This window comes from Pelobates fuscus, chromosome 9 (assembly GCF_036172605.1).
Source record: "Pelobates fuscus isolate aPelFus1 chromosome 9, aPelFus1.pri, whole genome shotgun sequence".
NCBI lineage: Eukaryota > Metazoa > Chordata > Amphibia > Anura > Pelobatidae > Pelobates > Pelobates fuscus.
Genome location: NC_086325.1, coordinates 143,593,426 through 143,607,116, shown reverse-complemented (window position 1 = coordinate 143,607,116; position 13,691 = coordinate 143,593,426).

Genomic DNA, 13,691 nt, shown 5'->3' with positions numbered 1-13,691 from the left:
GGCCAAAGATTACCAGGTCCACGTACCAACTCCTCCACCACAGGACTCCAAGTAAAAATCTAAGAAATTAGATTCATAGGGAATTGTGTAATATTGTATCACTGATTTTAAAGGTTTAAAGGAACGCTCCCACCTCCATAACATCTTCATCCCATTTAAAGGGACACTGTAGGCATAAAAACAACATTCGATCTCTCTTTTTAGGAAATGTTTAGGAAGACTGTGCTAGTCACTTGCAGGGAGGTGTGACTAGCAGTGGTGCATTTAGGATTTGTGCTGCCCTAGGCAGAACGGTGCTCGGGTACCCCCCTCCCGCCCCCCTAATTAAAATTTTCCCCACCCCTTCCTGTCAAGGTCACACTTTGACTGACAGACGCTCACTCACTGACAAGCGCACACTCACTGACAAACGCATGCACTCATTGACAGACGCATACACTCATTGACAGACACACACTCTCATATACACTGAGAGACAATGACATACACACACACTGACAGATGCACACTCTCACTGACAGACGCACACTCTCACTGACAGACGCACGCACTGACAGATGCACGCACTCACTGACTGACACATACACACTCACTGACCGACACAGACACACACACTTACAGACACACACACACATTCACTTACAGACACACAGACACTTACAGACACACACACACATACTTACAGACACATAAACACACACACACTTACAGACACATACACTTACCGACACATACACACACTTACAGACACATAAACACATATACATTTCTCCCAACACTCACAAATTATTATTTTTTTAATTTAATTTGAAATCCACCCAGCCTCCCTCGGAGAGCTGGAGTGGATTACTTACCTGTCCAGTAGGGCTGCTGGTCGGGCAGGCAGGGTGTGGATAGGCTGAGTAGGCGGTGAGGGAGCTTTAATCTTCATGCTCAGCTTCCTTGTGTGCCGCTTAGTGATGCCGGGAGCCAGAGTGACGTCATATTCCGGCTCCCAGCTTCATTAAGTGGCTGTCAGGATCGGGACAGGGATCCAACACGCAGAGTACAAACAGTAGCCAGATACGTATACCGGACCTTAGAATGGCCGGACTAACGTAAGTAGTACCGTATAGAATGGTCAAAGACAAGCCGAGGTCGAGGGTAACAGAAGACAGGTAAGCGAGAGACAAGCCGAATCAAGGGTAACAGAGATAAGCAGAGTAAGGTAAACAAGCCGGGTCAAAACCAAAAGGGATAATAGAATACACAAGCACTGAGTGACTAGAACAAGCTAGAACCACGACAGGGCAATGAGCTAATGAAGGAAGCTCTGTTAAATACCCTGTTCAGAGCAGTAACCACACCTCCGAGACGTCCTGATTGGTCCTGCAGCAATTGACTGACAGGTCGATCCGGGGGAGTGTCCTGATGATGACTTCCTGCCTAGATGGTGTAAAAGGCAGTCACTCCCTCGCGGCCGGCCTTGCATGACCGGATAGACCGCGGGGAAGGGAGTCATCAGACCGTCTGGATGGTGGAACAGCTAAGTCTCTACCTCTTTTGGAGGTAGAGATCACAGGTACCCTGACAGTACCCCCCCTCTCAGATACGCCCACCGGGCGGAATGAACCGGGACGAGATGGGAAGCGAGAGTGATACGCCCTGCGGAGACGGGGAGCATGAACATCCTCCTGAGGTACCCAACTCCTCTCCTCAGGACCATATCCCTTCCAATCAACCAGATATTGTACTCTCCCCCGGGAGATTCGAGAATCAATAATAGAGTTGACCTCATACTCCTCCTGACCCTCCACCTGAACGGAGCGAGGAGGGGCTATTGTGGAGGAAAATCTGTTACATATGAGTGGTTTCTGCAATGAAACGTGAAACGAGTTCGGAATGCGTAAGGTATTAGGAAGAGTTAAACCGGATTGATACGGGTCAGCACCCTGTAGGGTCCAATATACCGAGGAGCGAACTTCATGGAGGGCACTTTTAAACGGATGTTCCTCGTGCTCAGCCATACCCTATCACCTGGAACAAAGACCGGAGCCGCCCTTCTACGTTTATCAGCGTGTTTCTTGACCAACATAGAGTTGTGCACAAGGATTTGTCGAGTTTGATCCCACAACTTCCTCAAATTGGCAACATGAACATCAACCGATGGCACCCCCTGGGAAGGAGAATCCGAAGGAAGAATAGACGGATGAAAACCATAATTCATGAGATTGTTGTGTGCAAACTCCGCCCAAGGAATCAAACCGACCCAATCATCCTGGTGTTCAGAAACAAAGCATCGTAAATATTGTTCAATTTTCTGGTTGGTACGTTCAGCAGCTCCGTTAGACTGAGGATGATAGGCAGAAGAAAAGTTTAATTTAATACCAAGTTGAGAGCAGAAGGACCTCCAAAAGCGGGAAACAAATTGGGAGCCTCTGTCCGATACAATTTGAGAGGGTATCCCATGTAGGCGAAAAATCTCCTTGGCGAATATCTCTGCCAATTCGGGAGAAGACGGAAGTTTAGGCAGGGGAATGAAGTGTGCCATCCTAGTAAACCTGTCAACCACGGTGAGGATAACAGTCTGTCTTTTAGAGATAGGTAGATCGACAATAAAGTCCATGGCCAAACAGGACCATGGTTTCTCTGGAACCTCCAAGGGTTGCAGGAGTCCACATGGAAGCGTATGGGGTTGTTTGGTTTTAGTACAAACTTCACATGCAGCGATGAACTCCTCAACATCCCTCCGTAAAGTAGACCACCAGAAGTCCTTAGAGATCAAGGCGTAAGTTTTGCGAATACCAGGATGTCCCGCCATCTTGCTATTATGTAAACACTGTAAAAGTTCCAGTTGAAAAGCAGGAGGAACGAAATGACGACCCGCAGGGGTCTGTTTAGGTGCGAGATGTTGCAACTTAATGATCTCGGCCAGTAATGGAGAATGAATCCTGAGATTCATATTAGCAATGATATTGCACTTCGGAACTATAGAAGAAAGAACTGGTTCAGGTACAGTAGAAGGTTCATATTGGCGAGATAATGCATCGGCTTTAGAGTTTTTAGAACCAGGTCTGTAAGTCAGTACATAATTGAAGTGAGTCAGGAATAAGGACCAACGAGCTTGTCTAGAGGATAAGCGCTTAGCTTCCCCAATATATGACAAGTTTTTGTGGTCTGTCAAAATCGTAATAGGGTGTAGGGTCCCCTCCAACAAATGTCTCCACTCCTTTAACCCCTTAAGGACACATGACGTGTGTGACACGTCATGATTCCCTTTTATTCCAGAAGTTTGGTCCTTAAGGGGTTAAGGCTTTAATGACTGCTAACAGTTCCCTGTCTCCGATGTCATATCTGCTCTCAGCCCCAGAAAGTTTCCTGGAAAAAAAACCACACGGGTGTAATGGTTTATCTACCGCTAATCTTTGTGACAGAACCGCACCTACTCCTGTCTCAGAGGCATCGACCTCGAGTAGAAACGGCAAAGTCGTATCAGGATGGACTAATATTGGAGCAGAAGCAAAAAGTTCTTTGAGCCTCTTGAAAGCAGCGAGAGCTTCAGGAGTACATGTCTTAGTTTCTGCCCCCTGTTTGGTCATATTGGTAATGGGCGCAATAATAGACGAGTAACCCTTAATGAAGCGCCTATAATAATTGGAGAAACCAATAAACCTCTGAATAGCCTTGAGTCCCTTAGGTAATGGCCAATCTAAAATAGACTGGAGTTTGTCAGGGTCCATCTTAAAACCTTCCCCAGAAATCACGTAACCAAGAAAATCTATCTGAGACTGATCAAAGCTGCATTTTTCCAATTTACAGTATAGACCATGTTGCAGAAGTTTCTGTAATACCGCTCTGACCTGTCTATGGTGAGTTTCAATCTCCCTAGAGTGTATCAGTATGTCGTCTAGGTAGACAATGACACAATCATGTTGAAACTCCCTAAGTACCTCATTAATCAGATCCTGAAATACTGCAGGAGCATTGCAAAGTCCAAACGGCATAACTGTGTATTCATAGTGACCGTACCGAGTATTGAACGCCGCCATCCACTCGTGTCCCTGCTGGACTCTCACCAAATTATATGCCCCTCTGAGATCTAACTTGGTGAAGATTTTGGAGCCCTTAAGACGATCAAATAACTCGGTAATAAGTGGAATAGGATAGGCATTTCTGACAGTTATTTTATTCAAGCCTCGGTAATCGATACAAGGTCTCAGCGTGCCATCCTTTTTCTTAACGAAAAAGAACCCAGCCCCGGCCGGGGAAGAAGACCTCCTAATGAATCCCTTTTCTAAGTTCTCCCGAATATACTCCTCTAGAACTAAGTTTTCCTGAACAGACAAAGGATATACATGGCCCCTCAGAGGCATAGTCCCAGGTAGGAGCTTAATTTTACAATCAAATGGCCTGTGTGGCGGCAAAGAATCGGCATTCTTCTTGTCAAATACTGCCTTTAAGTCTAGGTAAAGGTCTGGTATCTGTCTTTCTGTGGACTGAATAGGAGTCTCAGGTATGTTAACATTAGCTAATGGAGAAACCTTGCATAAACACCTATCCTGGCAACCCTGGCCCCACGAGAGTATCTCCCCTAACTCCCAATCGATAATAGGGTTATGTTTCTTCAACCATGGGTACCCCAGAACTATGGGAACGGAAGGGGATGAAATGAGCAAAAGAGATAAATTCTCCACGTGTAGGATACCAACATTTAAACTAATGGGTATGGTTTCACGAAAGATAACAGGGTCTAGTAGTGGTCTACCATCTATGGCCTCAACGGCCAAGGGTGTCTCCCTTAGCTGGGATGGGAAATTGTTCTTAATAGCAAAGGCTTGGTCGATAAAATTCTCAGCAGCACCGGAATCTATCAATGCCATAGCCCTTACTACTTCCTTCTCCCAAGTTAAGGAAACTGGTAGCAGAAGCCTGTGATCTTTATAATAAGGAGTAGAGGACAAAATAGAAACACCCAAGGCTTGTCCTCTAGAGAGACTTAGGTGCAAGCGTTTCCCGGACGGTTAGGACAGTTCGAGAGTAAATGACCCTTGGCTCCACAATACATACACAAACCCTCTCTTCTCCTGTACTGTCTTTCCTCCTCAGAGAGGCAGGTATAACCTATCTGCATAGGTTCAGGAAGCAAAGATACCGTGGAGTCAGGACTTGGAAAAGCGGGGGCTAACCTAAAAGAAGGTCTCCGGTTCCTCTCTCGAGTGTTCTGTCTCTCTCTTAAACGTTCATCTATACGAGAGATGAACGAAATTAAATCTTCTAAATTCTCAGGGAGTTCTCTGGTAGCAACCTCATCAAGGATTACTTCAGATAGGCCATTCAAAAATACATCCATATACGCCTGCTCATTCCACTTGACTTCTGACGCCAGAGACCTGAACTCTAGTGCATAATCCACCAGTGTTCGGTTCTCCTGTCTCAGGCGCAACAGTAATCTGGCTGCATTAACCTTTCTACCTGGAGGATCAAATGTTCTTCTAAAAGCAGCTACAAATGCGTTATAGTTATACACTAATGGGTTATCGTTCTCCCATAGTGGGTTGGCCCATCTCAGAGCTTTCTCAATAAGTAGGGTGATAATAAATCATACCTTTGCCCTATCTGTAGGATAAGAGCGGGGTTGCAATTCAAAGTGGATACTAATTTGGTTTAAAAAACCACGACACTTCTCAGGAGCCCCACCATAGCGTACTGGGGGGGTAATGCGAGAAGAAGCACCCACTGTGGCTACCTCTAGACCTAAACTGACAGGAGAAACAGGGGTATTACGTATCTCCTCTGGTGGGTTATTGGCATGAGATAATAGAGCCTGTAGCGCAAGCGCCATCTGATCCATTCTGTGATCCATGGCTTCAAACCTAGGATCAGGAGAAGCCAGCTGACTGTTTGTACTTGCAGGATCCATTGGCCCTGTCGTAATGTCAGGATCGGGACAGGGATCCAACACGCAGAGTACAAACAGTAGCCAGATACGTATACCGGACCTTAGAATGGCCGGACTAACGTAAGTAGTACCGTATAGAATGGTCAAAGACAAGCCGAGGTCGAGGGTAACAGAAGACAGGTAAGCGAGAGACAAGCCGAATCAAGGGTAACAGAGATAAGCAGAGTAAGGTAAACAAGCCGGGTCAAAACCAAAAGGGATAATAGAATACACAAGCACTGAGTGACTAGAACAAGCTAGAACCACGACAGGGCAATGAGCTAATGAAGGAAGCTCTGTTAAATACCCTGTTCAGAGCAGTAACCACACCTCCGAGACGTCCTGATTGGTCCTGCAGCAATTGACTGACAGGTCGATCCGGGGGAGTGTCCTGATGATGACTTCCTGCCTAGATGGTGTAAAAGGCAGTCACTCCCTCGCGGCCGGCCTTGCATGACCGGATAGACCGCGGGGAAGGGAGTCATCAGACCGTCTGGATGGTGGAACAGCTAAGTCTCTACCTCTTTTGGAGGTAGAGACCACAGGTACCCTGACAGTGGCACGGAGGGAGCTGAGCAGGAAGAGCTCAGGTGAGTATGCTCCCTCGCTGCCCGCTGTCAGCCTCGGGGGTGTTCAAAAGTGGGCAGCCAGCCAACTCTTAAGCCCCCCAGAACACGAGGCAAACAAGGGAGATGTCTGGGCGTTTGGGGGCAGATGCCTTGTTTGCCTCGCGATAGACACGTCCCTGGTGATTAGGGCTGTATAAAAAAGTGATCTAACTCCTAAATGGCAGCGAATTGAGCAGTGAGACTGCAGGGGCATGATCTATACACCTAAACTGTTTGGGTGCCTTTAGTGTCCCTTTACGTTAACGGTTTAACACCTATGTTGGTCCTCTGTAGCCGAAAAAAGCTGCCCCTGGCATGTTTCCTCTGCTCCTTTGCAGTATGAGGACGGTTTTGACAGGCGATTAGTTAAGAGTGTCACTGACCTTCTCAGCCTATTACTGGTCTCCCATTGAGAGCAGCCATATATACTATTTTCTCAAAAGACGGCTGTGATAGAGAGAGCAAGGACGACTATATAGTGTTTACCCATCCGCGTCCATCTACAGCCAAGGGCAGCATGTAAGCGTATAACAGTTCTCAAAGCAATTAATTATATAATATAGCTTAAAGGAACACTCCAAGCACCATAACCACTACAGTGCCCTGGTACGTCCCAAAGTGAGTAGTCAAACTGTTTGCTAATGGTTTGATTTCTTACCTGGGATATATTTAATTGAACCTAGCATGACAAGTACATCTGTCATGGTCCGAATTTGGATATTTCTCTTTTGGTTCTCTCTCATTTTCGTTTTTTTCCACTAATGTGTGAATTTTAAAAAATGCAGGTCAATTGAAAAGTAATTTTAAATTTTACTCCAAAATTGGTGTATTCGAAAAAATTCTGCAGTCAGCAGTGGTTTCAGTTACCGTAATTAATTTTGGCATAATATTTTAAATTTAGTTTGGATTCGCTTTGAATTCCAAACAGTACACATTAGTGAATATGTTCTAGACATACTCGCTCTCTCTTTCTCTATCCCTCTCTTTTTTATTTAAAGAAACTTTGTGCTTGGCCCGTACAAACGTCATTTAAATAAAGAGCTATCTCTGTAGCAGACAAAACCAGATTGAATGGACTACAAGAGAGCAACACGGATGTCATATGGAACTAATGACTTATCCCAAATATAATATGCAGATTTCAAACATATAGAAAACTGAAACTCAAAGCATGTTTTGCAGCAAGTATGATCGTATTTTCTTGCATTCTTTTATATGTTTTATCCACTTTACCAGGCCGCCTTTACAAAGGATGGCGAACACCAATGCAAACAAGATTAAGACTGAAAACGAGCATACAAAACTCTCCAGTGAAGGAGCTGCAAGGCTGCTCACTATTCACCCAGATTCCAGCAGGGTGGTGGAGCTGCAACGGCCCAAGAATGGATTCCGCGGCCTGTATCTTGCTAAGAATAGCGAGCACCGTGATGCAGGTGAGAAGATACTTAGCGTCCCCTTGTGTAATCCTGCTTATCAGCTCCACACATGCTTAGATACATCGTTCATGGTCTCTTACATTCCCTGACACAGGAGCCGGATAACCGTGCAGAGGTTGTGTGACGGTCACTGTTCTTATTTACAGGCAACTTCAAATCATTTTTTAAAAAATATATGTATTTACTCTTTTTACAAGCTGCCATTATTTTATAATAAAATAATATAATTTGTTTGGAATAAAAAATTATGATACAAAATTAACCTCTTCAATGAAACATGGCGTCTAAATTGACATACCTATGGACTTAAAGGGACACTCCAAACCTGCAAAGCACTTTAAGTTGATGAAGTGCTTTATGTGTCTAGAGTGTGTCCTTTTTTACCATTTAAAAGAAAAATCATATATCAATAGAAACTGGTACTTTTCTGAATTAACCTTGTTATCCCTCCCCTCAAGGCTGTCAATCAGACAACTGTCCTGTTACTTCCTGGTTGTTTAGTTCAGTGGAGCTAAACTCAAGAGGCAGGTCATTGCCCAGAGCACCTGCCTTGCAAAGACGTATCATTGAGAGAAGTCTGTGATTGGACAATCACAGAAAGTCTAGGCTGGGTTAGAAGGGAAGGGCTGGCAAAGGCAGCAGGCAAGAGATTTGCAGCTTTTGCAAGCTGTTTTTAGATATGTACCCAAATAATAAAATGCATAATTAATGCATGCATATTTTAATTGGGGGTATATTTACTAAACAGTGATTTTTATTTTTGTATTCGGGCAGTGGAGTGTCCTTTTAATTATGCAACTAAACAGTGAAATAATCTGATAGTGTGGGGGTCTCAGTTGATAACACTATAAATTCTAACAACTGTAGTGTGGTAGTACAACCACCAGTATACACGTCTCATGTGTTTAATGTTCCCTATGTTTGTAAGTTGTATGGAGGACAGTCTGGTAAATTTAAATATCGGGGGTAATCAAAGCAATGATCAGAAAATATGGCACCCCACAATTATTTTCATCACTCACTAACAACCTTAAGATGTTCCGACCATCTTAATAAATTTAGATCTACTTTCAATAATAGAGAATACTGTGTAAAGGAAGCATTGAACAACTGGAAATTTAATTTTATGTCTGACACCTCCAGTGGCCATATGTGGTATTACAGCAAGCACAATTGCTCCCAATTCTTCACTCATGTTATAGATCAGCGATGGGGAAACTATAACATGAATGCCACAGCTGGCACCTAAAGGCCTCTATGTTGGCACGCAAGACATAAACATGCCACATCTTTTTTATAAACACTCTTCGGACACACTGAGTTATCCCCCCATTCTGGGTTAGGACTATGCTAGGACTACATTTTTTACAATAAACTTTCCTGACTATTTGTGTATTGCAACCTTGTAGTTGGTACATCACACTTTTGATTCACAATTAAATTGCCATTTATTATCAGTAGTATTCCAGCAGAATTAACCCTCTACACAGGGATGTTGAACATGCGGCCCCCCCAGATGTTGCTGAACTACAACTCCCATGATTCTTTCAATGAAACAGATAGCCAGGGAATCATGGGAGTTGTAGTTCAGCAACATCTGGGGGTCCGCATGTTCGACATCCCTGCGTGACCTTGGTGTGTCAGTTTTCGATAAGGACAGTTTTTCCACCTTGTTCCCGTTGAGATTCCTACCTGGATTTATGTGTCCTATTGAAACAACTCCTATTTGGTTGATTATAAGATGTAGATTATAATTTATTTTTCTAAATTATATTGATCACTTGATCAAAATTGTTTTGTTTCCTCTTTAATGTTTATAAAATAAGTGTTAAAATGATCATTGTAAAAAAACTGTTCATCTATGTTTTAATTGGCTTGATGAATACAAACAACACTTTTGATGGTGTGATCGTTTAAATAAATATTCGGCTTTTCTAAAACCGCGCACATGCTAACGAAATGTGCTTTGAATGCCAGCGCTCTGTCAGAGATAGCGCCGTAGGTTATTTTTTTTATTCCTGACGGCTGAACTCAGATGTTTGAGACGCATGCTTAGGAATCTCGTAGCAGAGCCCAGCACGAAATATAGGGGTTGTGTATATAGGTGTTCTAAAATCGGAACAATCAGCAGGAACATTCCATTCGTTTCCATAGTGATTTTTCCACTTATAGAACTTTTAACATTATACACAACCCCCACGGAAATATCTGATTGAAGTAATGGAAAGGACATGTAACCTTGTGTCCAAGGATCCAGTTAGGGGTACTACATGTATATTTTAGTTATACCCTTGAATAAATCTGAGTCACGTCACCTTAATAGGTAACAGCTGCTAATGAAATGAAATGAAGCATGCTGGATTTGAATATTGTTCATGCTAATCCCAGGTAATGAGACCCTGCAGGCTTTTTTACCATCTCCGTTCTAACAAGGGACTAAAATATACCCAGCGCTACATCCTCAAAAGGCCGTTACTGTGGTAGCCAAATGTTGCCTAGCAACCGCAATGGAAACAAGGGATTGGAAGAGACATTGAGGTGAAGGACAATGTTGCCTGTTTGTGGACGCGATGTGTTACTCTCCTAAAAGTAGATATATTTATAATTTGATTTTCATGGTATAGTACAGTAATGGCTTATCTCGTGCTGCAGATTTTTTGCGAAGCACAGCTTAAGGCTGGCTGAGAATTCTGGGGAATGTAGTTTGCAAACAAGTGCAGTTCCAAGATTAGCCATCATGTGTTCAGGCCAACGGCAATTCAGGAACTCTCAGTGCCATGTAATCACCGAACCCCTTCAGTGCAATTTATAGCTAAAAAAAAATTATGTACAGAATAGCTCTGTAGGGACAGAATTTTTTTTTTTTTTCCACTTTAGCCGTTTTAATCTGAAATGTGATATTCTTCATTATCAGTTAAAGGGACACTATAGGCACTCAGACCACATCATTTAAATGAAGTGGTATGGATGCCATGTCCTCCCCACCCCTCCCCTCCTTTTTGCCATACGAGAATCGGCTTTAGCAGAGTAAAACTTTCTATCAGATGGTCTAATAGAGATCATCTGATTGGTGAAACATGGTGTTTTGCTGCGCATGCGCACTAGCCTCCCTATACTTTTTTATGGCAAAGCATTGGATTGGCTGAGATCATTGATCTTGATGATCTCAGCCAAGGAACTGGGATGGCAGCTTGGAAACACAGAGAGAGGCTGGGGACGGGGAGAAAGGCACACACAAACAAGCTGGGGGAGAAAGAGACACACAAATGTGCTGGGGGAGAAAGACACACAGGGGCTGAGGAAAGTAAGAAACGCACTTAGGGGAAAAAATGGTGAATAAGATATACTAAAGGGGGTAAGACATTCAAAAGAGTGGATAAAATACACAAAAAAGGGTAAGAAAGTTAAGAGGGGAATTAAGGGACACACAGGTGAAGATGCATTTGAGAACTGGGGAAGGGGACCAAAAATCCTTGCACTGGCCATGCACCTGTCAGTTAAACTAGAAGCAGCGTTGGGGTCACAGAGCACCGCAGATTGTGTAGTGCGCATAATCCCTCCTCGACCCTGTGTGTGAAGTCATGCGTAAGGGTCAGAGGGAAGGAAGACAGAAGCGCACCAGTATTAACCCAGTATTAACATGCATTAAATAGCTAAAAGGCCATATTTTCTCTCGGTGAAATGAGTGCGGCCCACGCACCCAAACATATCTGATGAAGTTGCCCACTGCAGAAACACAGCTGCCCTATATACACAAACTCTATATCTCCTGCTGTGAGATTCCAAAGCATGTGTCTCAAACATCTCAGTTCACCTTTCAGTAACAAAATAAAAACCTGCTGAGCTATATCTCATCTATGCCTGCCTACACACTGTCCTAATTCCATTCCTCCCAATGTTGGAGCGCACGCTGTTTTAGGACACATATCTTATAGCAATGCATCCTAAGAAGCTTTTATTTGAGAACGCAATTTCAACATAACTATTAATCTGACAATCTCAGCCAATGAATGTCCCTAAATGTTGCACAAAATCGATATTACTAAAGTGGAACAAGATCTCCTGCTTTAGTGATATCGAAGAGATGGGAAGGACCCCAGGAACCTGAGAGACCCAGGTACGTGTCAAACAGTTCAAAAATGGTTTAATTCTTTACCATGGGATGGCACCATAATCACTACAGTGGGCTGTAGAAGTTATGTTGCATGTGGTGCGCCTTTAACTGATACTTGCTATCTTTGTATTTGTGGCTGACTGTACCTTCACTCCAGTGGTTCCCAAACTTTTTAGGTCCACAGCGCCCTTAATATTGCAGTATTTTTCCAGGGCACCCCAAGTCAAAATTTCTAGGTTGCATATCTGTACAGCGCTGCGGCATTTACTGGCGTTATAGTGCAATGTACAGTGTAGGTGTTTAAAGGGGTGCTTGTATATAGTTATTGTGTTTTAATACAGGGGTGTGTTTGTATGTAATGTTTGATTGCAGCGGTGTGTCTGAATGTAATGTTCACTTATAAATGCGGATGTACATTTGTGTGACACATTTGTGTTTGAGTGAAGGAGTGTGTTTGTATTTTTTTTTTGTTTGAATGCAGGGGTGTGTGTATGTAATATTTGAGTTAGATTGCAAGAGTGTGCTTGTATGTTGTGCTGGTGTTTAACTGCATGTGTATGTATGCACATATACTACCACACACATATATATATACTTATTATTATTATTATTATTGCAATTTATATAGCGCCAACAGATTCCGTAGCGCTTTACAATATTATGAGAGGGGATTTAACTATAAATAGGACAATTACAAATAAACTTACAGGAAACAATAGGTTGAACAGGACCCTGCTCGATCGAGCTTACATTCTACTTACACAGATATTCATGCACATTAACACACAGATGCATATAAATACACCGACACATGCACACAAATTCATATAGACACCGACACATACACATAGATAGATACAAACCGACATATACAAACATGCACCCTGACACACACAAACATTGATACATGCCCACACCATGAGACAGATAAACATGCTGACATACAAAAACACACACCCTGACACAAAGATGCACATACACAGATGTGTGCGCAGGCACCGAAGCTCACTGATATATATATATATATACACAGAGGCACACCCTAACACACACACACACACTCACAAACACCCTGACACACACCCCCCGCACACTCATACTCACTCACACACTCATACACATACACACACTCATACTCACACACACTAAAACTCATACACACACACACGCTCACACTCCCCTCATGCTGCGGCTGCCTACTCCCGCGCTGTCTCCCTGCAGGATGCTGAGAGGAAGTGACATGCTGTAATTTCCTCCCAGCCGGCCGACATTACAAGGCTCTGGTCTTAAAGGACTGCGGCACCAGACCAGGCCCCTGTTCAGCAGTAATGTTTCCCCGGTGCTATAATCATATCACTGGGGAAACATTCCGCTGCACCCCTGTGTGCACGTCACGGAGCCCCAGCACACAGTTTGGGAACCGCTGCTTTACACTATAATAAATGTGTTTAGAAAGAAGTCTGTGTAAATATGATACATTGTTCTTGTTCTAAGTTACATTGTATATGCATACATTTTTATTAGTTAAAGGACCACTCTAGTGCCAGGAAAGCATACTCGTTTTCCTGGCACTAGAGTGCCCTGAGGGTGCCCCCACCCTCAGGGACCCCCTCCCG